The sequence below is a fragment of the Suncus etruscus genome, chromosome 6 (genome assembly GCF_024139225.1).
Source record: "Suncus etruscus isolate mSunEtr1 chromosome 6, mSunEtr1.pri.cur, whole genome shotgun sequence".
NCBI classification, from domain to species: Eukaryota; Metazoa; Chordata; class Mammalia; order Eulipotyphla; family Soricidae; genus Suncus; species Suncus etruscus.
Genome location: NC_064853.1, coordinates 108155703 through 108181380, shown reverse-complemented (window position 1 = coordinate 108181380; position 25678 = coordinate 108155703). Strand labels below are relative to the sequence as shown.

The 25678-nt window shown below is 35.7% G+C and overlaps 1 protein-coding gene and 1 non-coding gene across 2 annotated transcripts in view; one reads left to right on the top strand and one right to left on the bottom strand.

The window, feature by feature from the left end:
- FGF12 (fibroblast growth factor 12) overlaps positions 1–25678 on the bottom strand; it is a 575923-nt gene that overhangs the window by 537387 nt on the left and 12858 nt on the right. The window lies entirely within an intron of this gene.
- LOC126012501 (small nucleolar RNA SNORA22) lies at positions 22633–22766 on the top strand. The gene has a single exon (XR_007496962.1). It is a non-coding gene; the product is annotated as a small nucleolar RNA SNORA22 (small nucleolar RNA).

Sequence of the window (25678 nt, the reverse complement as noted above, 5' to 3'; positions counted from 1 at the left end):
TTATGTATTAGCTATGATCTCTGACTTGTGAATTCACATCTCTATCTTTTCAGTGAAAGCTTTTCCTTCTGTGGAAGACCAAGTGACTGCCTCCAGCTGTTCTAACTAGGTTCACCCATAGTTGGTTCCACTTGGGCAATACCACAGGGCTTTACAGGGTGTTTGCATTTCTAGAAAAAGCAAAAGAGAGGAGGACTTCAAGCATGAAAAAAACTGAGTCAGTGAGGAAAGATGACATGATTGTTTGGGTTTGAGAAAACAGTGTTTTGTCCATTAAAAGCTAGTCTATCTCAGAAAGGGTATCTTAGGAAGGAGTCACTGGTCATCTGCAGAACTAAAGAACCAAGAGGCACAGAGCCTACATATCAAGTCCTCCTTCATTATTATTAATGGAGTTAATATAATCTCTATCTCTCAGTCATTATGATCCTCCATTTTTTGCTATCAATATAGAAAAGCGGTTATTCTATGCATCATCTAGCAATGCCTCTTGAATACCATTAAGAAGCCAATGATATAGTTCTGTAGGTATTAATGAACCAATTCTATGAAGCTCATGGTGATGCAGATCCATTTTTGTGCAAATTTATTTTGACATCAAGGCCACATAAGTTTGCAGAGATTTATCCTATGAGGTAATGGATAAGAAAATGTCCTATAAACTGAACTATACTGTAGAAAGTTAAGATTTTAAAATGAATGAAGACAGATCCTTCCCTGGGTTGAAGACCAGATAGCCTTTACTAGGATAATTTACCACCTTTCCACCCTGAAATCTAAACCAGTTTCTAAGGACTTCTTTCTCACCCTCTCCTCTTAGTTTGTTTTCAGTGTGGTGAATCCCATTGCAAGAACTGACTTCTGATGACGAAAGCATGGAATTATTTTTTTCCCCCAAAAGGCAGCAGGTTAATGCAATGATTTATCAATGCATGAATCCCCAAGTAGAGTGACGCACTAAGAAAAGGAAGAGGAGCTGAAGAGCCTTTGTGAAATAAAAAGAACAGCTCTTTTGAAACGTGAAACAGTTTCAGGCCTATAATAGTTCTTCAACAGATCCACAGTATTAACAGCTCTTCTGAAATAATCTAGACTTTCACGATTTGCACACTTGTTTGCATTTTTCTCTTTCCCACCATTAATGTAAGGCTCTCCAACATAGAAAGAGATGTTGAAATTCTCTAAGAAAAACCTAGTGGTATTTTCCCTAATTTCTGGTATACACAAACCTTCACAGCATGTCCACTTTTAACTGGGGCTTGGAATTCTAAAGAATTCAGATTGTAATTGTCTAAAGGAGCCGGTCATGGTAGATGGTTATACCTAACGTCACGAAGAGGTTGGAATGGCTGGTCCCAGGGGCACTCTCTTGTAATTCCAAGATTTGCTTTTGATGTAAGGCACTGGTGAAGAGAAGGGGGCTTGATGATGGTTTTGCATCTGGTGTCACCAACCATGTGTTCAATATACTCTCACCTTCTAACCCCCATTCTACTTGGAAAGGCTGTACCTCCCTCACCACATTGCTTGCATTTGCCATTCCTCCTGAAATATCAATCCCCTAGATAATTTTTCATTTGATTTTTTCTCTAATTCAGATCTTTAACCAAATGCAGCTCACATGACCTATACTTGTTAAAATTTTATATAGCTCCTTATCCAGTGGCCTCCAGTATACCTTACCTACATATTCTGCCTACTTTATATTTTTATTGTCCTTTCACTATCTGATAGAAAATATTCCACCTATTGTTTAGTCTCCTTCCCACTAAAAATAAAAATGAGCTACATAAAATCAATTTATTTTGCTAGTTCTTTTTATTATTTCAAATAGACCAGTGGTCACATCTCAGATGTCTCAGGGAATATTGGGGAGTGAATATGTACATATTTTAATTATATGATTAATAATATAATATTAATATCTTAATTTCTGATAATGTGACTGCTAATTACAAGTATGCATATACATGCATGTGAGACTTTAACAAAATTATTCACTTAAAATTGTGTTGCTTTGAACTTGAAGATAAGCAAAACTGGTATATCTAAGTTCCAGTTATTGTCTAGAACTATGGAACTATATAAATGTTTATAAGTATCTTTCCTAGCTTTAGGGATATAGGAATCACACTAATCTCTTAAGTCTTTTTCTAATCACTGACGTTATATCATTCTATAATTAAGGTTAAGGACAGCCCTAAATTCACATATTCTGCAAGAAAACATGTTGCACTTCTTTGTATTTTCCTTGCCCCCACAAGTTGGGGTCATGGAAAAAAATAAGTTTGTGGTTAAAAAGAGGTTTTCACAGGGGGCTGGAGAGATTTGACAGTGGTAGGGCATTTGCCTTGCATGTAGCTGATCCAGGATGGATGGTGGTTGGTATCTCGGCATCCCATATGATCCTCCATGCTGGCCAGGAGTGATTTCTGAGTGCAGAGCCAAGAATAACCCCAGGTTTCACCCAAACACCAAACACCAAAAAAAAAAAAAATGCTTTTTTTTTTTTTTTTTTTTTTTTTTTTTTAGCTTTCTCTAAGCTATGCCATGTGGGACATCATTAACGCACTACTGGTTATGAAAAATTCCACATAACATTTCACGGAGAGGTAAAAGAAATACATTCCTATATATTTATTTCTAGTTTTTAAAAGAATAACAGATACATAAAAGATCTTAATTTTTGGCTTCTTTTTATCTATAATCAATAAATATATTTTTAGCCACAGCAGCAGAAAGTTACCAGCCTAAGAACTTAAGTGAACACCAGCAATACTATGGAGAGGAGCATCTTCCAGTTTATGCTAAGGATGAACTTCTATTTTAATCATTATTTTGATAATAACCAATCAAGTCCATAGCATGTTTGAATATAAAGTCAAATATTTAGATTAATGCTGACAGATGGACCCACCTGATGTTACAGTCTATATAGAGCTTCTGTTACCTTATTTCTGGATACTCTCTAGATTTCCACTTATCTATAAGGTGAAGTATTTCCAGACAATTCTCAGCTAGTTAGCTATCTCATTCTACCTAATAATTTTCCTTGCAAGAAAAATTATTTTTAGTCTTTATGTCTCAAAATTAACAACAGAACCCAAAGACAATTTGATAAATCCTTTTATTCCAACACAGAAAAAATAACACAAGATACATTTGATTTTAATTATTTCATGCTTTAAAAAATCAATTAAGATTGCAAAAGTATTCCCTAACCTCACTCTAGAATCTTCTCAGTGGAAAGGAAAACTACAGCATTCCTCACAAAATCACTTCAGAATCTTGAAGATGGTAATTAGCACATTTCCTGAACTTTGTCTTTTTTCAGGTTAAGCAACTCCAATTCTTTCAACCTGTCATTAAAGTGCTCAGTTCATATAAGTACCCTATTTTAAAAGGTTCTTTAGAGTTTGAACATGGACACAAATTGTTCAAAAAATTCTAAGAGTATCATATAAACAAAAGTTGCATTCACAAATGTAGAAATGTATACGTTTTACACTTTATCTTAGCCAAAAGGCCAAGAAGAGATTAGAAATGTATACTTTTTAAAGTAAAATTAATTGTACATGTTTGTTGAAATTTAATAAATGTGCAAGTCAATATGCCCAGAAAATATAAAATTATTTTTTCTCTTTAATAAAATAAATGTAAACTCCTGTCACAACATGCTAAAAAGATAGATTTCCCATGGTAGGTAGCTTTCCACAAATTGTAGGAGAGTGTATTTAGTGCAGAGAAGAAACAAATATGCCAATGATAGTTGGGAATGATCACTGTGGTCAAATATTTAGTGTGGAAAGGAGATAAAGTGATAGACATGATACCCCTCAATAACAATATTGCAAACTACAGTGTCTAAAAGGTGGATGAGTGAGAGAAAAAGAGAGCGAGAAGAAAAATATCTACTCCACAGGCAGGCAAGGAGAGGTCAGAAGGAAAACTGGGGACATTGATGGTGGGAAATGCAAACTGATGAAGGGTATTATACACTGGATATCTGAAAAGTTGAATGTCTGAAAAATTTTTATCTACAAAAATATGTATTATGAAAAGCCTTGTTACCATGGCATTTAAATAAAGTAAATAATTTTAAATAAAGATAAATTTCATGTTGCTGAAAGTGAAAGCAAGGTGAAGTAATTATACTCAAAGCATATTATATAATCATATCATTATATTAATTAAAAATCATAAATAAAATCATTTGGTGCCCAAATAGTCACTTCCATTGAAATAATAATATTGCTTCATACTAGTATCTTTGAATACAGCCTTTAAAAAAATCATTACCAGAGAATCATCATTATTACAGAAATTGAAACCATCTTAAGACCCACCCATTCCAAGTAGTATACTTGTTACTTACTGCCTTTAAGTGGATTTGAAGCAATGGGATGTTGATATAAAACTGGTCCCAGAGACCATGACTATTGTCTTGATTTTGAACTTGATTGAGATACTGATTTTTTAAAATAAAAATAACATTTTGAAAGTAGAAGAGGGAACATTTTGTCAGTTATTTGTAATGTTGAGTAATTGGACCAAAATCTAGTTTTATACCAATGAGCTTTAAACACTAATGTTACCTTATACACAAACATGGAATGGAAAACCTACTTTATGTTAGGTTAACAAATGTAATTAACAAAATGTTAATTACAGAGGCTGGTTTTTTTTTTAACTTTTCATCTTAAATTAGCAAGTTCATATATAACAAATAGCCCAGGATCAAAAAGATAACAATAGGGGCCGGAGCGGTGGAGCAAGAGGTTAGGCATCTGCCTTGCAAGCGCTAGCCTAGGATAGACAGCAGTTCGATCCCTTGGCCTCCTATATGGTCCCTGCAAGCCAGGAGTGATATCTGAGCCCATAGCCAGGAGTAACCTTTGAGCATCAACAGGTATGGCCAAAACAAAAAAAAAGATAACAATAAGTGTGTGTCTTGCATTTTGGAGGCCCAATTTTCATTCCTGGTATCATACTGTCCCCCAAGAACTGTTACATATGGTCTCAATACAAAATAAGTTAAATAAATTAAAAGTAAAATAAATTTGACATCAATTTGAGTAAAACTTTCATAAACTTCCAAGAGTTACTTATAAGCATTTACCTTGATTTAACTTTGAAGTTGAGCTTGATGTATCAGCACTACAAGCATATAAAGATAATGCCAATACTATTATAAACTATGAAATCTCAATTGAATCATTTGAAAGAATGTTTAAAAAAATGAAAAAATAAAATAATGTCTTAGTGATATTTTTTATTGCCAGATTTGTATTGTATTTTGTATTGTGTTTTGTATTGCACAGGTTTGGGAAGTTTTGAGTTTATAACAAAAGATGCTTTCTTGTTCTCTATTTGCCAGTCTGTACAATATGTCAACTAAATAATATAAGAAACTACTTAGAAGCTATAGGAATCTTGCATATGTTCTAATATTTTTAACTTCTCTTCATCTCCTCAGCAAAATTAATCTCTTCTTATCCTGTATTATTGAAAAAGTGACCTCTTAATTTTTAATACAAGTTCTTTTCTACAGTAGGTCCATTATTCATTCCTTTTAGTTGCAATATTTCATTTACTTCTGCACTTACTCTGGATTTTGCTAGATTTGGAAAAAAAACACATTTCATAAATTTAGACTGAATAAAGAAAATTTTACCAAATTCTGTCTCAGAACAATACATGTCTTAGGGATTAAGGACAGGAATGCTTTCTCATACAGAATTTCATGTAAGTAATACTTAATGTCCTTGATAGCTATACATTGTTCCCAGAGATAATAGGAAAAAAAATAAGTACTAACAAGATTAAGTCTTGGTATTTATTTGAAATGATACTTTAAAAGGAAGATAGAAATATTACAGCAAGTAAGGTATGCAAAACCATGAGTAAGCCTGGAGCACAGCTGGGTGTGGTCCCAAATCAAAAATAAATAAATAAAATGATACCGTCGATTAATGCATTTAAATTATGTTACTTGGGTCAGAAAGATAGAACAAGGGGTTAAGATGCTTGGCCTATAAATAACTGATCCTAGTTCAATGTCTGGCACTAAAAAATGGTCCCTGAACACAGTCAGGAGTGATACCTTTCCTGAGCATAGAACAAGAGATATAAGTTCTGAGCACTGCTGGTATGGCTTCCCCTCAAAAGAAAGGCAATATATATGTGTGTATATGTGTATGTAATATATAAATATATTCCAAATGTTGTATATATATTTAGACTAATAATTGCTAACCCTATGATTAAATAATATACATTTATGAACATTTATAACTCTCTTACTCCCATACTCTCTTTAAAAAGCTCGATATTATTTTAGCACCATTTCTTCAGCTCATTTTCAGTTACCAATAATATAACAGAAGTGTATGAGTTAAAGTGACTTTGTCAAGGTCACAAAATGTTGATAACTGGATGCTTATTAAACAGCACTAGGATGGGCTCCAGATCACCCAACTCCCAGCCCAAAGCTGTTTCTTTTCCTTCCTGTCCTCTCCGAGTTATTCATCCAGAACTAACTGATGAAGCAGAAACAATTGGGAATAGTCAGACCTCTATTAATAACAACTTGCTTTTATATGGTACTATAGAGTTTACAAAGCACTTTCCATACTTTCTCTCCTTGAATCCGTCCCCAAACCCCAGAGATAGCACACTTTCATTTATAATAAACTAAGGCCTAAAAAGAAACGTGATATATCCAAGGTCACAGACCTAAATTAGAACCCAGAGATCTTTACACTACAAATTTGTGAGAGAAAAAAACCCTCAGAGATGCTGAACAATGAAAGAAATAATGAAATAAAAAACATTATTACAAAGTAATCCTCATTTTTATATGGTCAAACCAAGATTCCAAGAATTCCCTGACCTTAACTTACTGAAGGAATAGTGAATATAGAAACTGACTTTGAAAGAACCTTAACTTTAACTAGGTGGGTGAATAGTCTACTTAGAAAATGATAAATGAATTTTGAGAAAAAAATTAAAAGCAAAACAACCACTAACATTGTCCATAGCATTGTCCATTGGTGGTACAGACATCAATTAGTGCAAGCAAAATCACCTTTTGTGTTATTACTTTTTTTTCAGTTTTCACTTTTCAGCAGAAGGAACTAAAATACCTCTACCCCCAACTATCAGAAAATAGACATCTTGAGGTGTTTTGAAGAACAAATAATATGATAGTCATGGCTTTAAAAATGCAATACTTTTGAGCCCATACTAAAGTCTATTTTTAGTGGGGTTTTTTTTTGCCTATACTGAAGCTTATACTGCATTTACAAAGGGTCTAGATAAACTGTAATATATATATATATATATATCAGATTTATTATGATATTGTGATTGGGATATAACAAAAAAGTAAAACTAGAACTTGGTTAGGTGTTCAGAACATTCTTCATGAAAACAAAAATATTACAAACAAGGAACAGGCAATAAGCCACACCACTGTATGAGAACAGAGAAGAGAGTTTTTCTCATGTGTTGGGAGCAGCAGGGAAATTGCTTTTAAAAAGATAGAAGAGAAAATTGTATGTCTCACAAGATTTCCAAAACTTGAAGGTTGATAGTTTTCAGCCATACACAGACAATGACAAATCAAAGGGAAAATGATCATTATATAGAAATAATAATCATTTATTGACATAAAAGAAGGAAGGAGAAATGGGAACTATTACCTATGCATCAACTCATAAACTTTACCTGTTACATATGATAATGAAATATAATAAAAATGTTTCATATCATAAATGAGATGATAAAAATGTTCTACTAAAATCAAAGAAGTAAATATTATTGTTTTACAGACTTCTAATTCTATTCTCTTAATTTTTGTGATATATTTTAGATGTAATGCAATTAAAATTTGTTAAAATGCCCTATTTTTTCCTTTACAAAAGAAGTATTAAAATGCACCCAAAGAACTATACCATAGTGCAGAAAGAGCTTGGAAGACCAGAGGAGGGTAAGATTTTTCTGAGCATAGAAAAACCCAGAAAAACTTTCCTGAAGGAATTACAGTCTAATTATTTGTGAATATAAAAACTTAAAGCACTTTAGAAAGATTTTATAAGACCCTTTTAAAGTTTTTCCAATGAGTAATATAATTATTACTAACATCATGATAAAGAACTATTACTGCACAATATGTTTTATATAGTTAACTTCCCTACATTATTCCATTTACTAATGGTTAAGACATGAAACTATAAATTTAACAAAATACATTACATTCTAAAGTGTTCATTAAATACAACATTCGCTGCCTCTCCAAATATTAAATTCTGCTTTTGTACATCTGTTGTGTACTTTCCAGAACAACATAAGAATGGAAAATCTCAAAAATGTAATGCAAAGTGGCATAATAAAAGCTTTACTTCAGAAATTGTCCCAGGAATCATGGACAGAATTTAAATTCAATCAGTATTCCTTCAACTTAAAGCTATGACTTTTTAAAATGTCCCAGGTTCTATAGCTTGACAAAGTCCCTATGAAATCACCTTTAAAAATATATGCAGAGTGCATTGTCTTATCTTAAAGATTTGCTCCCATCTCATTATGAGATGCATACTTTTTCATTTCTCTCTGTCATTGCTCTCTGTCCCTTCCTCCTATTTACCCAAGTAAAACATTTTTATTTCACTAATAAGAAATTTAACTGTGGCTTTGTTTTCAAAAGAAATAATGACAGGGCCCGGAGAGATAGCACAGCGGTGTTTGCCTTGCAAGCAGCCGATCCAGGACCAAAGGTGGTTGGTTCGAATCCCGGTGTCCCATATGGTCCCCCGTGCCTGCCAGGAGCTATTTCTGAGCAGACAGCCAGGAGTAACCCCTGAGTACCGCCGGGTGTGGCCCAAAAACCAAAAAAAAAATTAAAATAAAATAAAATAAAAATAAAAAAAAATAATGACAGCTCCAAAGTATTCTCTCTTAATTACATTACATTGAAGTTGAGAATTCTGAATTTATGTTCAAGGTATAACTTCTGGTTTTAAATAAATTCTCTAGAATTTTTGAGACAGGTACTTCTAGATGTCTGCAATGCAAAGTCACAGATACAAATATTTAGTCACTTTTATAGAGCACTGAGATTTAGGATGGGAACACTATATGATTTAGTAGACTTTGTTGTAGTATGGTAATCCTAAAGTTTGTTCAATCACAATTTTACCAAGACTGAGTCACTTTTCCACTCCATCTCTGTTTTTTCCAGGTAAAATAAAAAAAAAAAAAAACTGAAAATGACACTCAAAGTTTCTTCTTCCCAGAATGACTCTATTGCAGTACTAAAGAGTTAGTCACTTTGTCAGTTACTAATTGGAAGAATATTTTTCTGGGAAGATATTGACTTGTAAGAGCTAAAACACATTTCTAATCAATGCATTTGAAAGCATATGTAATTCCTATTATCCCTTAGAAGCCCTAGCATTTGATAATAGCTCTTATGGCATTTGCCATTGCATCTTGAGCAATGGTAGATTTCCCTCATTAGTGTGGAAGATTCAGGTGGTCAGAAACCCTTTGCCAATTCAACCCTTTGCCAAAATTCTGCAATGTATGACTCAAATTAATTGGCCAATGAATGCCCAGATAGTATAAGACTTAATGGATCAATATGCCAAGGCAATGTTTAAAAATTGTCAAGAAATAATATTGATAATTACTGTAAGTTTTAATGCTATATATATTAGCTATATATTTTTCTCATAAAGTACTACTTTAGTTGTGTTTCTGTCTAACAACTTAAGATGAATAAATAAGAGTAAATCCTAAAACTGGATAAATAGAGGCAGCCTGGCAAGGCACTACTGAAAACTGCACAAAGGACTGTCATCTGAGATGAGATGTCTTTCAGCAAGGGTATCTGGTAGCATTTGAAAGCAAAGAGACTTCTAAGTAAAGACAAGAGAGTGAACATAGGCTTTCACTTTGATTCCTTCCTGAAGTATGATTAAAATTACAAGAAAGGTGTGTAAGGGGTAGGGTAGGAGGGTGGGATGGGTAATAATCTTATAAAGATGGTGATAAGCTTATAAAGAGGAAAATAAGCAAAAGAAGAAGAAAACAGCACACTGACATATCTTAGAAATGGAAAACCAGCAAATGAGGACATACATAAATAGACTTAAGAAAACTGATTTTTAGTAGACAGAATGAAGGAAGAAACATAATTTAGAGTATAGAATCTTTGAACATACAGGCAGTGGTAATACCAGATTTGTCTAGAAATTGGGTGAAAAGGAATAAAATTTGTGGGTTGGTTGAAAGAACTTTTTAAGAATGGTCTCTAAGGCCAGAGAAATAGTAGAGTAGGTAAAGCACATGTTTTGCATGTGAATGACTTGAGTGTATCCCTGTCACTTACTATAGTCCCTGAGAGCACTGCCACAAATGATCCTTGAACATAGAACCAGAAATAAGCCCTAGGTACCACTAGTTGTACAGAAAAAAAACACAAACACCTTCTCAAAAAGAAATATCTAACACATTATTTTTAATAGTAACTGGACTTCTCAATCCCAGTAGAAAACTGAAGTTCACTTATTTATTTATTTATTTATTTGTTTATTTATTTATGTATTTTAGAGGAGATAACCAAATTTTCTTGCAAACAAAGAAAATATCGCTTTGAAAATATACACACTGGTTGTTTAGAGACACTAATCCTGGTAACTGGGTATTTACCATCAAGACAGGAGAGTTTTATTTTGAGGAATCATCTAAATAAAATAATAATAATAGGGGCCGGGTAGGTGGCGCTGGAGGTAAGGTGTCTGCCTTGCAAGCGCTAGCCAAGGAAGGACCGCGGTTCGATCCCCCGGCGTCCCATATGGTCCCCCCAAGCCAGGGGCGATTTCTGAGCACATAGCCAGGAGTAACCCCTGAGCGTCAAACGGGTGTGGCCCAAAAAAAAAAAAAAATAATAATAATAATAATGCCCAATGATACTAATGCCAGAATTCCTATAGTGAAAATTTTACCAAAAACATCTTACAGCTAAGATCATCACTTTCAATAAGCTCCAGAACTTCCAGCCATCATTATTGGCTTCAGTTCTACTCTAAAATTTGGCACCAAACGCAAAAGATAAAAATTAAAATAAGCAATTTAAAACACTTACTAGAAGCAAAACCTAGGAAAGAGATGAAAACTTGTAAAAATACAATGTTAATGTCCCCAGTATATTGCTGAAAGTGAAGCAAGGTTGCATAAGATGATTAAATATTTAAAGAGAACCTACAAATATATTTCTTGGACACTAAAACTAATATCAGAAATTAAAAACAACTTAAAGGCTGAAGATTCTAGTACAGATAGTAAGGAGCTTGCCTTCTATGCAGCTAACCTAGGTTCAGTCTCCAGACATTCTTATGGTCTCCCAGCCACTGCCAGGAATAATCTCACAGTGAACAACCAGAAGTAATCTCTGAGCATTTCCAGGTGTGTCTCCACCCTCCAAAAAATAAGTAACAAAACTATTACAACATTAATAGTGAGGCTATAACCAAGAAAATAAGAGGATGGGAGCAAAAGATTGAAAATACAGACTGAAACATGGTAAAAATAAACAAATTCAGCATATCAATATCTAACTAACAAGATTTTTACAAATCTAGATCAGCCCAAAATAGAAAGAAATAAGATCAGTAAATCATTGACAAGCTATTTTAGAAAATTCTCAAAAGATAAAAAATACCTGTTCTTATATCAAAAGGTTTTCTAAGTGCCAATAGTATAGGTGTAAACAAAACAAGTCAAAATTTTTGAGAAAAAGGATTAGATCCTACAAATTTTTAAAGAGGAAAAGTGTCAGGCATGTTCAGAATCAAATTAGCATCAGACAACAACATAATGAAGAAAACATTATACTGGGACCATGTAAATAAAGAAATAAATTATTTTCAGTCTAAAATTGTACAATTATTCAAATTTTTGCTCAAATATGAGGGGGAAATAAGGGTATTTTTAAATGTCAAGTCCATGAAATATTATATATAATATTTTTCAAGAACCTATTGGAAATTACACTCCACTAAAATAAGAAATTAAAGTAGGAAGAAATACAGAAGATACAAAATGAGATCCAATGAGTGCCCTGTGGAGATTTTTCCTGGTAATGAAAAGGCAAACCTGAATAGCGATAGTTCACAATACCTAGAAGTAAAAGAGCAAATATAGATTCAAGTAGAGGTCCCAAGAGAGATTACTTCAAAAATATTAACTTGAAAAAATATTTCTGCATCTGAATGTCTTGAGATGGGTAACATTTGTAGAGGGTTGGGAAAATAAAACAGAAAAAAAAAAACAGTTTAATGTCAGTAAGTTGAGGTCATTCTTCAATATTAGTAAAAAAAAAAAACCTTAAGAGTAATCAGAGATTAAAGTAGCTTAGTCATAAAAAGAATTTCCCTAATCATGTTAACATTACTAGCAAATATTGATCTAACCAAAATAACTAACAAACCTGGGAAGAAGGTGGGATGGAAAAGATAGCTCTTGTGCTAGAATGATACTGAGTGAGGAATTTTATTTCTATAGTGAAATATCAATAAATCAAGAGGAGAAAAAATAACAGACAATAAGAAAAGATCATTTAAATGTAGAGATATCAAAAAGAATTGAAAATGATTATATCTGAAGAATTAAAAAAAATAACGAAGCAAAGAACTACTTTCCTTGATAATACACTTTCATTAAGTGTAACAAAAATAGCAGGTGAAAATGAAGAGGAGACGAGACGGAAGAAATTACCTCAAGTTTTATTCCTGAGGGATTGTCTTTCTACCTCTCTTGCCCTAGAAACCTTTCTGAAGAAATGGGCATCAGAGGAGGATGATATTTGATCATCCTTCAGACCCTTACATCTCTACTAAGATGTAAATCTTGGTCAGTTGAGTCTCAAAAGAGGTTACTCAGAAAAGACAGGCTGTCCACCCTTTGAGGATAGCTGTTTCTTCTGGCTATTCTATGAAAATCATCTGCTGACCTTCTTTGCAAAAGTTTCTTTGGGGGGAAGGGGTTGGGCCACACCCGGTAACACTCAGGCATTACTCCTGGCTATGTGCTTAGAAATGGCTCCAGGGGGACCATATGGGACACCGGGGGATCGAACAGTGGTCTGTCCTAGGCTAGTGCATGCAAGGCACCTTATGGCTCTGCGCCACCTCTCTGGCCCCATCTTCGCAAAAGTTTCTTCATGAATCTTTCACCAACCAGTATGAGTCCTTCTTGAGACAGGGTGCTATTCACGATTTCAACTATTGATTATGGCTGTCTAATTTGACAAGAAGTAACTTCCTGGAACAGCTTTAAGTCATTGATTCAAAATCAAGTGTCTGTGGCTTTACTGTATTTTACAACTTTATATGGAATTGCTACTAAAATAGCAAAATTAGAAATGTTATGCCTGTAATTTATTTCAAAAGAATATCAAGCATGAACCCAACAGATATAGCAGAAACCCTTGGCTAGGATTTTGTGCAGAAGTTATAATGAGACAGCTTTGAGATACATCGTAACACATTTTATTTAATGTTTTCTCTATGCCAAACACTGTAGTAAATACTTTCATATATTGTCTTATTTTTTTAATTTGTTGGGGTTTTCTTGTTTGCCTTTATTTTATTTATTTATTTATTTATTTGGTTTTGGGGCCATACCTGGCGTGCTCAGGAGCTACTCCTGGCTCTGCTCTCAGAAATAGCTCCTGGCAGGCTCGGGGGGGACATATGGGATGCCAGGGATCAAACCAGATTCCACTGCAGGTTGGCAGCATGCAAGGCAAATGCCCTACCACTGTGCTATCACTCCTGTGCCGATAATATTATCTCACTTAATCATCAAAATATTTCTTTGAATGGTTATCATTAGTCTCTCCACTATGTAAATTATAAAATCTAGAGTTAGGGAATTCTTTTTTTTTTAGGTAGAAGATAAATATCAAAACCAGAATTAGATTTAGAAACATCTCTATTTCTCCATCTTTTGTAAAGGAAGTGAGTTAGAATAAAGAATATGTTACCGAAAGAATGATAGTGAAATCATGGACTGTTGTTCACTACCAGATTTGGCTTTTGAGAGACCCTTACTCAGCTCATGGACATTTCCTGATCCATGACTGCTGGGATTTGTTTTTCAGATTTCACAAGACCACGTCTCATGCTGAAGCTGTGCTCTGGATTTTATCCCCCTCCCCAGACTATTCAAAAAAGACTTAAAGGGGACAAGCATATCTCCTTTGTATATTTCTTTAGATACATTTTCTTAATAGGTATATTTTTATAGTCTATTTTCTTATGTAGCGGCAGTTTTTTCCCATTTCTTTTTTTCCTTTTTTTCCTCTATTTAGTAGGAAATTCTAGTAGAAAAGATTATCTTGGGTTCTGAGTTCATGTTAGAACCAGGTTATAGGGATTGTTTAGCTTGCTATTTTTACCCCCATACACGCCAGTAGTATCACGTGGCATTGTTTTATTTTACATAGGCACATTAAAATGGGGAAATCTTACATATAGACATTTCTTATCTAATACAAATAGGAATATAAACTTTTATTTGTCTCAGTGACTTAGCTTAGACTTCAGTTGAGAGGACATGATCTGTTCACGTTCGAACCTTGGATCTTATCTTTAGAACTGGCATGGTTTCCTGCACCAACACCAGGAATCAAACTTCTACTAGGGAAGGCCCTAATGTTGCCCTGGCACTGATTTGCTCAAGAGTGGGTTCATATGACACCCTGATGACTTGAAAACAGCAACAACTAGCATTCAGGGAAGGTTTCCCTGCCTCATCACATAACAATGAGATAAAATCAGAAAACGCTCTGTGACACCCTGACTTTAACATAGGATCTGTGCTAAAACCAAGCTCTCTAATTACAGAAAGTTGACTGACAACTGTGATCGAGGAGAATGTTTACTGGGACTATGAAGAAAGATTTTGGGGTTAGAGAACTTAGTATGCCTGAGCCTCTATGGTCTTATAGAAGGATGTTACATGTGTAGGGTGTCCCTGTTTTAGGACGAAGGTTTTCCTTTCTGTTTTCCCTTCAACTTTTGCTGCACTTATGCAAAAAAAAAAACTGCCACTCCTTTTTCTTTCTTTTTTCCTTTTCCTTTTTTTATCTTTGAAATAGGGGCTCCTGCAGTTTTCATAGAACCTTGGGGCATGGATTACTTTGTTTTACCTCATATTTCTGCATTTCTCTATAAAATTTAGAAGAAAGAGAATTAAAGGGTAGGAGTCAGGGGCCAAGTGGTCTCAAATGCATTGGTGAAAAAAAAAAAACGACAGAACTAAATATCCAAGCCAAAGTCAATAACAATAGAATTAAGAGACCTAAACTTTAACAATCTAAACTTAAATGGGCCTGTTATACTGGCATGGCATGGGACAAAGTGTGGTGGCATAAGATGTACTCTGGGAACATAGGTCATGAGAATAGTCCTGATTCACTGTAAGCCTGAAATTCAATTATGAAGGTCTTTGAAGATCACAGTAGTTTCAATAAAATAAAATTTAAAAAGCAAAGAATGATAGTGATATTAAAGACAAATATTTCTCACACCACCTTTAAATACTTAAGAATATGAGGTATGGGGCCGGGAAGGTGGCGCTAGAGGTAAGGTGTCTGCCTTACAAGCGCTAGCCAAGGAACGGACCGCGGTTCGATCCCCCGGCGTCCCATATGGTCCCCCCAAGCCAGGGGCGATTTCTGAGCACATAGCCAGGAGTAACCCCTGAGCGTCAAACGGGTGTGGCCCAAAAAAACAAACAAACAAAAAAAAAAGAATATGAGGTGTTTAAGAAACTTTCTATAAGAAGTTACAACACACATGGGTAATAGGCATTGAATAATCTTTGCCTTATTTTTATAATGTATAGACTTGTTCACATCTTGTCATTTCAGGAGTCAATTTTTGAGCCTAAATATGTCAAAAAGTTTCATTGGAACACTCCCCTAAGATGCCAATCTATAAATTCCAAAGCAAAAATTTCAGAAGATTGAAAACCACTACTAAATTGAAATGAAACTCATTGTTCCCATTAAGCAAGAAGTGTGTCAGCAATAGTAGAGGTTGGCAAAAGTCAGTAGGCAAAGACTGACTCACAGCATTTCCTCTGGCTATTGCTGTGTGCTTATAGCTATGTCTTGTTTTGCATAGTATGTGTTCTTGAAAAGCTAGGTAATAACAGAAACTTTGCAGTTATAGAATTGTTTTCTAAAATTTCTATGAATCTTAATTTTTAAATGTTGAATATATTAAGAAATATTTTAATGCAAATTATCATTGCCTATATTCTATTTTTATAGCATAGCTCTATAATTTTCCCCAATCTTTCATGTTTAATCACCATAATTTGTCCTCAATGTTCCATGCTCCATGAGGACAATGAATTTGTCATAATGCTACCTTCTTCAACACCTAAAATAAGGTCCTAAAATAAACTACATGAACTGGCCAAATATCATTTCTTAGTTAGTACACATATATTAATGACTATATTCTCTTATACTATATCAATCTGAAATATTTTTCCAATATTTTAATTCTATCCCTTCCACAAGACCAAACAGAAGTGCCAACTCTTTACTTTGTATTCCCACAGATAATATGTCTCTTATTAGTATGATAGTAAGATACAATCAATTCACTGATTCTAGACCTAAATCACTTATCTAGAGCCATTCCATAGAAGAAAGGATTAAAGAAATTTAAAAGGTAATCTAAATTTTCACTTACGCTGCCAACCGTCAACTAAACTTCTATTTATGTCTATCTTTAAAACCTAATCTGTATCACCTTCCTCAGCTCACAACCTATGTTGGTTTTTTATTTTTCGTCCCAATAACAATCAATGCCCATTATATAAATAAATGAAAACAACCAAACAGGATCTTTGTATTCCTTATTAACCCCACTATAGTATGAGATGACTAGGAGATAAATTTTTAGATATCATCTTGCTCATTTTTCTTAAATTAAACTTCCTTACAAGAATACAACTCTAAAAATCCCTTATTCTGAGACTCTATAATCAGCCAAATACACATTTATTTCTAGATTAAAAAAAACACTCAATCACCAAAAAATCTGTACCTCAGTGGTTCTCAAACCACAAATTAGCAGCATCATTATACTTTGGGAGCTTCTTAGAAATGCCAACACTCAGGCCCACCATACATACACCTACTGAACTATAAATTATAGAAGCTATACTTAAATATTCCTGAGTTTTATAAGTAAGCCTATAGGTAATTATGATATGCACCTAATTTTCAAATATCCTGACTAGGCACAGCTTTAAAGAGAGTTTCCTTCACTTTTTCCTGTACCCAATCAGCAATGTCAACATTTCTGATGTTAATATATCAATAGTCAAGTCTCTCTTCTAAAGAAAATAGATTTCATTTTAGGTCAGATGATAGGACCACATTAGTAAAAATTCTGATAATAAAGATAAGTGCATCCCCAATACAAACATATACAAGATTCATGGATCAAACAATTGACATCATTTTTTATTAGTTTTTATAACATGACCTAAAACAGAATATCTTTTTATTAGTCTCATTCTAAACTGTATAGTACAGCAGCATGCTATTTTACTGGTTTGTTCCAAAGAAATATAATTGAACTAAAACAAGACAAACTAAAGGGGAAAACTAATGAGAGTATCGAGGGTGAATCGTGTAAAGTATGAAGAAATTCAATTAATTTGAGATCAGTCACAGCTAAGTTCATAGGTAGTCGGAGTAATGCCAGGGGAAGGAAGGAATATGGTAATGAGAGTAAGAAAGACCATGACTTTCAGCATTAAGTAGGATTCTTTCCTTGCATCAGTAATGTTTACTGTGATTGTTGCTAAATGGTTGCCAGATTCTGCTCTAGTCCTACACAATGGGGATAACATAAAAGTAGAAAAACAAAAGAAAAAAAGTAGGCAAGAATACCTCTCTAAATAGAAATAGATGAAGTGATAGGCCTGAGCCAGATAATAACCGCAGTAGGAACAACTGCTATGACTGAGTACTACTTTTTATCAGAGGAAAGGCAAATATATTTTTATTAATATATATTTTCTGTACTTGTCCCTTGAATCTTAAGATGGCATACATCACAGATGACCAAGGATGAATCTGAGTTCAATCCCCCAGCATCCCATATGGTCCCCCAAGTCAGGAGCAATTTCTGAGCTCAGAGCCAAGAGTTACCTCTGAGTGCCACTGGGTGTGGCCCAAAATAACAAAAATAAGTAAATAAAAAATAAATAAAGATGGCATACATGAAGTAGAAAAGACAGAGATAAATTTAGCCTAAGTCACAAATATTAACAAGTTCTATTTGTATGTCTCATTTCAAGTTTTGTCATCTTTCTACTTGTCACTGAAATTCCCAAATAAGCAGGATAACTGTTAAAGGTAAAGGAGACAAAGGAAATTGCCATCCTATGTTTCAGGAAACCTCTGAGCTGGAAGTCAGTTTAAGACACATGAGAACAGCAGACTCTAAAACCTACCTGAGAGCAGGCAGGAATTCAATATCTGGCTCTCGTACCTGAAGACAGAGATTAGACTGATCTTTCAGAGATAAGATATCCTGAAAGTCAATTAAAATGTACACATTCTATGTATGTATAAAGATGAATTAATTTTTCAATAACAAAGGAAAGCTAAGTGACTTACCAGACTACAGCAAAGCATACCTTATATGCTCAGTAAATATTATTGGTAAGTTCACAGACTCTGAAGCCAATGTGCCATTTACTAACGCTGTGACTGAATAAGTTCCTGGCTATCTGAAAACCTAGATTTTTTCCAATGAGAAAAATAGAAATGACAGTAGTGGCTGCTTCATTTGACTGTTTTGAAGACATGTAGAGCACAGCATCAAGTAAAGTTAAAGCTCTGTATTATTTCAAAAGGCTCAGTTATCTCCTCAAAAGTCCTTTCAATAGCTCACATGAATAAAGCATAAAGCATGAAGAGATATTTGTTCGAGTGCAGTTTAATCATATCTGATTAAAAGTTTATAGCTGGGGCCGGGCGGTGGCGCTGGAGGTAAGGTGCCTGCCTTGCCTGCGCTAGCCTAGGATGGACCGTGGTTCGATCCCCCGGCATCCCATATGGTCCCCCAAGAAGCCAGGAGCAACTTCTGAGCGCATAGCCAGGAGTAACCCCTGAGCGACACAGGGTGTGGGCCAAAAACCAAAAAAACCAAAAAAAAAAAAAAAAAAAAAAAAAAAAAAGTTTATAGCTATGACTATGCTAATAAACCTGTATTGCTTAAAGAAAATTGTTGGGGACTGACTTGTTTGAGGCCATTTTGCTGTTCTTTCTGCCATATTCCAGCTTTTCACCTTAAAGCTATTTTGCAGTCTTGCTGTAAGTTTTTGAGCTATAGAGAAAGGAATGTGCAACTGTAGATATAATTAACTCTAGCCCGGAGGAGAGCAACACTGTCCGGTACCGTTATCAGAAACTAGGCCTCACTCTTTAAGACCACATTTCGGAGTGAACTAGGCTATTATCAATAAGTGTATGCTACATTGTCTGTTCAAGATCACTGAGGCAGGCACATCTTGCACCACCTGATAATCAAGCAATTAAAAATGCAGCTTGAAGGACACTAGAGGTTTCCATAGAAACAGCACGTTCAGCATAACTTGAAGGTCACCTAGACCCACTGCCCACTTCCTTATTTAGAGAATGCCTAAGTTTCTTTGTTCCTTGAAACCTGAAATATATCCTTGCCTTGTATGGGCCTTCGCGCCAAAAGTATGACTGACATCACCTTTGTACTGCCCCCTTCTCCTTCACTATATAAGAAGGAACTGTAGCCAATAAAGGTACCCTTGAACAGTGAGACGCTGCCTTGGGTCTTTATTATTAACCTCTTTCAGATTTTTTACAGGTGTGGTTGCTCTTCTACTCAGCAAAATAGGAGTGCGGTTGTCTGAGAAGCCTTTCCAGCTAATTCCTGCTGGCCGGGTCCCCCCTGGGGGGGCTTCAGGACCCCGCATTTTGGCGCCCAACGTGGGGCTCGAAGACCACCGCCACACTCCGAACGACTACGGGTCGGCGAGTCCGGAGCTGTTTCGTAAATCGCAGGATATACCCCATCCGGGTAGGCGTTGAAACGAGTTAGCCTTAATCAAATATTTAAACTGCAGTTTTTTCAGTCGTTCTGATCACCGCCCCTGATTGGCTCTTGGGGCTTCGCCCGTTGGCTTCACTTCCATGGGTGTTTTCATTGAGTACTGAACTTAAATTCATTATTGATATTCAGTCTGAGTTGAAAGCCAGACATGTAGAGGTTACCAAAAAAGAATATTTGTAATTTTCTTATGTTTATTCATAATGTATGTCATTGGTTTATTATTACCTGTCCAGAAATTGTTGCGTCCACTTGGGACAAAGTAGGACATGAAATGAGTGATTATTTTGTAAATAATGATGATTCACAGAAGGAAAAAATTATGTTCCAATATTGGAGCCTGTTAAGAGATATCATTGTAACTAAAAATGCCGGAACCGCCAAAGACATCATCCATGCCGTTGAATCTCATGTACAACAAGTCTCCCGTGAGTGTTCCAGGACTCCCTCTCGTTCTAATTCTGTCTCTCATCTCCCTTCTCCCTCTGAGAATACTTCCCCTTGTCCTCCCTCCACCACTGATTCTTCTACCTTTGTCTCCAAAGTAACTAATGCTCTTAAAGATCTCTCTAATGCTTCTCATTTATATCCCTCCCTTACTTCTGTCCATACTTCTGCTCTATGCACCCAGACCCCTACAGAAGAGGCCGCTGCACCCTCTGTGCAAAATCCTAAACAGCCCTTCACTTCCCTAGCTTCAGCTCCGTCCCTGTTTCACCACCCTCCCCTCCTTAGCCAGCAATTGCAACAATACAAAGCCTTTAATTGGAAAAGCCTCAAAGAGCCATTTCAAGCCGTAACCTCCTATGGCCCCCAAGCCCCTTACACGCTCTCCTGCTTAGAATCTAAAAGCTGAACTCTTTGTCTCTTGGGAAGTTAACTTTTTTTTCCGCTGCAAAGCCCTTGCAGACAGGCAGGAATTCTGATCTCTAAGCTCGTATAGCTGGCCTCGCCTCTTTTCATACCTTAAAGGTACAGCACACACTTTCCAGGTCCCAGCTTGCCAACATGGCTCTTGCTGCCCTCTGCGCCTGGAAGTCGCTCCCCAGAGCCGGCATTCCAGCAGCTCCCCCACACCGGCAACAAACTGTTGCTGCTTTCTCCCCCCCCCCCCCATTTTTCTGACTTGAGTTCCCAACTCACCACAATTACATCCATGGTCTCTCACCTCTCTAACAAACTTGATAATGCTCTTGGCTCAAAAACCAGCGCTACCTTTCCTGTCTTTCTCCCTAATGGAGAAAGTCTTCCCCCGCCTGCTCAGCAGCCTCCACCGCGGAGAACGCTCAGTCCCTAACCATGGCAGATTCCCTCCTCTCACCGCTCCCCCTCTTAAAGCTATAGATATGAAACTACTTGGCCAAATTAAAAATCTTAAACAAATCTTAAGCCTTCAAAAACAGGCTGCTTCTCTTAATTCACAGATTTCTGCCCTTCAGGCGTTTCCCCCCCCTCCTAAATCTATAGTTGTCTGTCCTCTGCCCACTGAATTCCACGGCCAAGCCCCCCCTCTTGAGAATTCAAAGGAACAAACTAATAAAAGTGAGGCTAAGTGCCATAAAACAGAAACTGCTGCAGTGCCTACAAAAAATTCTAAGGGCACAGTAAGCAGGATAATTACAAAGTATCATCTGCTAAGCCATAAAACCTTGCGATATCTACACTTTGCTGTTAAAACTTCTGAGCCTAATGTACCCTTTACTTTGCTCAAACCAATCCTCAGCCTCCTTCAGCCTCTTTCCTGCCAGCCTTGGAGAACAGCCAGCTCAAGCCCTGACACTCCCACTTTAAGCCTTCCAATTCACCTTGAAATACCCAATCTTTGTTATTCAAAAAAAAAAAAATCTGAAAAGTAGCATCTCTTGCATATTCTCAAATCAATTAATAAAACCATGATTCTCATGGTGCTTTTGCAACCCAGACTCCCCTCTTCGGTTGCCACTCCCTCTAATTCCAATAAATTAGTAATTAATCTTAAAAGATTGCTTTTTTTTTCTCTATATCATTACACCCTGCTGACTGTAAATAATTTGCCTCTAACCTTCCTGCTGTTAACTGTGCTAGCCCCTCCCCAAGTTATCAGTGAAAAACTCTGCTTCACCTTGTCAGCCCTACACTTCGTCAAATATGTGTTATTAGGTTTAGTGCATTAAGTAGTGTAAAGTAATTATTAAAACATTAAAAAGCAACAGAAAGATAAAGGCAATAAATTTTTTTTTCATGCCTCTCAGAAAATTTTAAAGCAAGGTCATAATTCTGTCACTTTACAGATAACAAAATATTGGTAAAAGAAAAACTTCTTTGTGTTTTAAAATCCAAACGAACACAAAAGTGTTAAAATTAAGTCTTATATTTCTATTAAAAGTTTTATTTTAATTTTTAAAGTATTTACAAAATTATGTGAAAAATAATGTGGTTAGCCTTTTTAAACAATATAGTTAATTTAATGCACAGTAAACACCTAAGTATGCTTTATAGTACCCTTAGTTTTAACTTTGTGCTACAGCAATGGTTGTTCTTTATTTCTGCATTAAAAAAAAAAACTATTATTTTAAGTGCATTCAAAATATCAGCACATTATACAAATCTGTATATTTGTGTCGCAGTAAAAAAATAATATTGATGAAAAATATATTATATATAATTTTATAAGTAATATATAAAAGTAACTAAACTTTATAAGCAAATTAACTAGTATTAAATATAATTTTAGTCTTAAGTTCTAGGTGTGTAAATGCATCAGATGTCTTTAACTATATTTTATAATAATCTAAGCATTTAGTTAATTTAGTATATAATATTTTTTACAAATTATTCACTTAAAGTCTTCATAGTAAAAACAGTTGTTTGTTTTTTAAAATCAGTTTTTTATACCTTTAATAATCATAGTTCATGCTATTGTGTTTAATCATAAAAATTTTAACACTTTATTGCAGCTGTCTTACTATTCTACTGCAAAACCAATTTAAAGAAAACCTATTCATTTACAGCAAATGATTTCATACTTCAAAGTGAAGACTCCTTCTACAGTGCTCATTAACCATTTTACTTAATGTTTTAAACTTCAAATTAAAATTGTTTTAAAAATGTTTTGTGTTAAATCTAAACCTTAAAATTTATTTTCAGCAAAGTTCCACTCCATCTACATTAAGTACTTCTCAAAACTAAAAAAGTTTTTCTACAAAATTTTTTTTCTTCTCACAAACATGCTAGCTAAATATTTAAAAGCGCTTGTCAATTTTTTTATAAATAAGTCTTAAATCAATCCTTTTGTCTGTTTATGTGTCTGTTGTGATGAATGAAAGTGGCCACAAGTGTAAAATGTTGTGTTTAGTGTTGTTTTGTTTTGTCTGTTTATTTGTTATCTCTACATTTTATAATAATACAATTTTTAAAGCCTTATCCATTTTTTAAATTTCAATTAATTTTTTCAACCTGGTTCAGTCTGGTCAGTTCACAGACTGGCATCTTACAACTAAAAATCATGTGTTAAAAATTATGTATTAAGCTAGCTTTGTCCTTCTAAGAACATGGCGGAGGGTGTGGAGAATGGCAAACCCCAGATTTCTCAATGGCCATCGGGGATAACTTTTCCCTGGAGAATTTCTAGACTTTGCAGTCACCTGGCTTTCCTGCTATGTGTAAGTTCAAGCCTATAGAATATGTATTTATGGCTAAAAAATAGCATCCAGCTTTAACATAATAACTAGAAGTTTAAGAAAAATCCTTTATATTCAGTTTAAAAAAATTTTTTTTAATTAGCAATTGTTAATTATAAATTTTCTTTTATGCCAAAGTCTAACAGAGGTCAAATAGCATTCCCGTGGTATTCAAAAATAACTAGTGTAATGTAAATTGCTAATGTTTTCTGCAAATTCTTAATTTTTATATGAAGTAACCATTTTGCCTTCTGCCAAGCTGTTTTCTTATAAACCTCCTGCTAGACGCCATTCCTGCAAACCTGTTTCTAACTGACTCCACCTTTGACAATGCTGAATTAGACACTCTGCCTAGCTGCCTTGGATGCCCACCGATGCCACCAACAACCTCCATCCTCTCTACCTCCATCCCTTGGCCGGTCTTGCAAGTCGACCTTTGTGCCCTAGCCATGGGTGCAAGCCTATACTGGGGCACCTCCAATTTCCGCCTGCCTCAACCTCGTGCTGTTGACCCCGATGACTATTACTCCCCTGCTAGCGGTGGCTGCAACTCTGTTATTCGCCGTGATGTACTACGCCACCCCTTCACCACCTTCTACGTCTGCCCTGGTCACCACCGGCCCCGTTCCAGCGACTATAAGTGTGGCGCTCATAACCAACACTTTTGCGCCTCCTGGGGCTGTAAAACCACCGGAACTGCTTATTGGAAACCCTCTTCCTCCTGGGACTTCATCACCGTTTCACGCCCCCCAACTCCTCCTTTTCTGAACTGTGATGCATCCTCTGCTACCCGTGGTTGGTGTAACCCCCTCATCATCGAATTTACTGCTGCTGGACGTCAGCATCACTGGACTCAACCCGTACAATGGGGACTCAGACTTTACGTTAGGTGTACCGACCCTAGACTTCTTTTTTCCCTCCGTTTACTTAAACAGTTGCCGAATTCTCACCCCCTCGCCGTTGGTCCTAACACTTTTTTTCATCCTCATTCAGGTCCATCACACATGCCTTCTCCTCCTCCTCCTCTTCCATCTGCATCTTCTTCTCTCAGACAACTCACTATGCCTTCAGGTCCTTCTCCGTCCTCTCAGGTTATTCTCAATCTCATAAATGCTTCTGCTCTTGCCCTTACAGATCCTGCCTATGAAAGATGTTGGCTTTGTTTTTCTCCTCAACCTCCTTTCTATGAAAGTGTTGCAGTGTTTGGCAACCTTTCCTCTACCTCCAACCCCTCTGACCTCCGTTGGAACACACAACCTCAACATGGCATTACAGTCGGTCAAGTCGTAGGCTCTGGCCTCTGCATTAAGCCTAACGACTCCCTGCTTCCTAGCCAATTACTTGACGTGTGCAACGAAACTATTGACATCTACAATTCTTCCTCCTCACAACCCTATCTGTTAGCCCCCAATGGTACTTATTTTGCCTGTGCTTCTGGCCTTACTCCTTTCATCATTTGTTCCTCTTTTCTCCTTTCACATGATTACTGTATTCTCGTTATTCTCATTCCAAAAATCACCATTTCCCTCTCCTGCCGCCTCACCCTATTCCTATTCTTCTCAATCCCTTTCTCGACAATGCCGTGAGCCCTTCACCTCCATTACACTTGCAGTGCTCCTTGCTGTTGGCGCTACTGGCGCTGGCACTGGTATCTACTCTCTTGTATCCTCTCAATCCAATTTCCGCACTCTTACTCAAGCAGTGGAACAAGACATTAATGAAATCAAAACTAGTCTGCAATTTCTCACAGATACTATTAGTTCCCTTGCTGATGTTGTTCTCCAAAATCGTCGTGCTCTATATTTTGCCCTTATGTAAGAGGGGGGAGTCTGT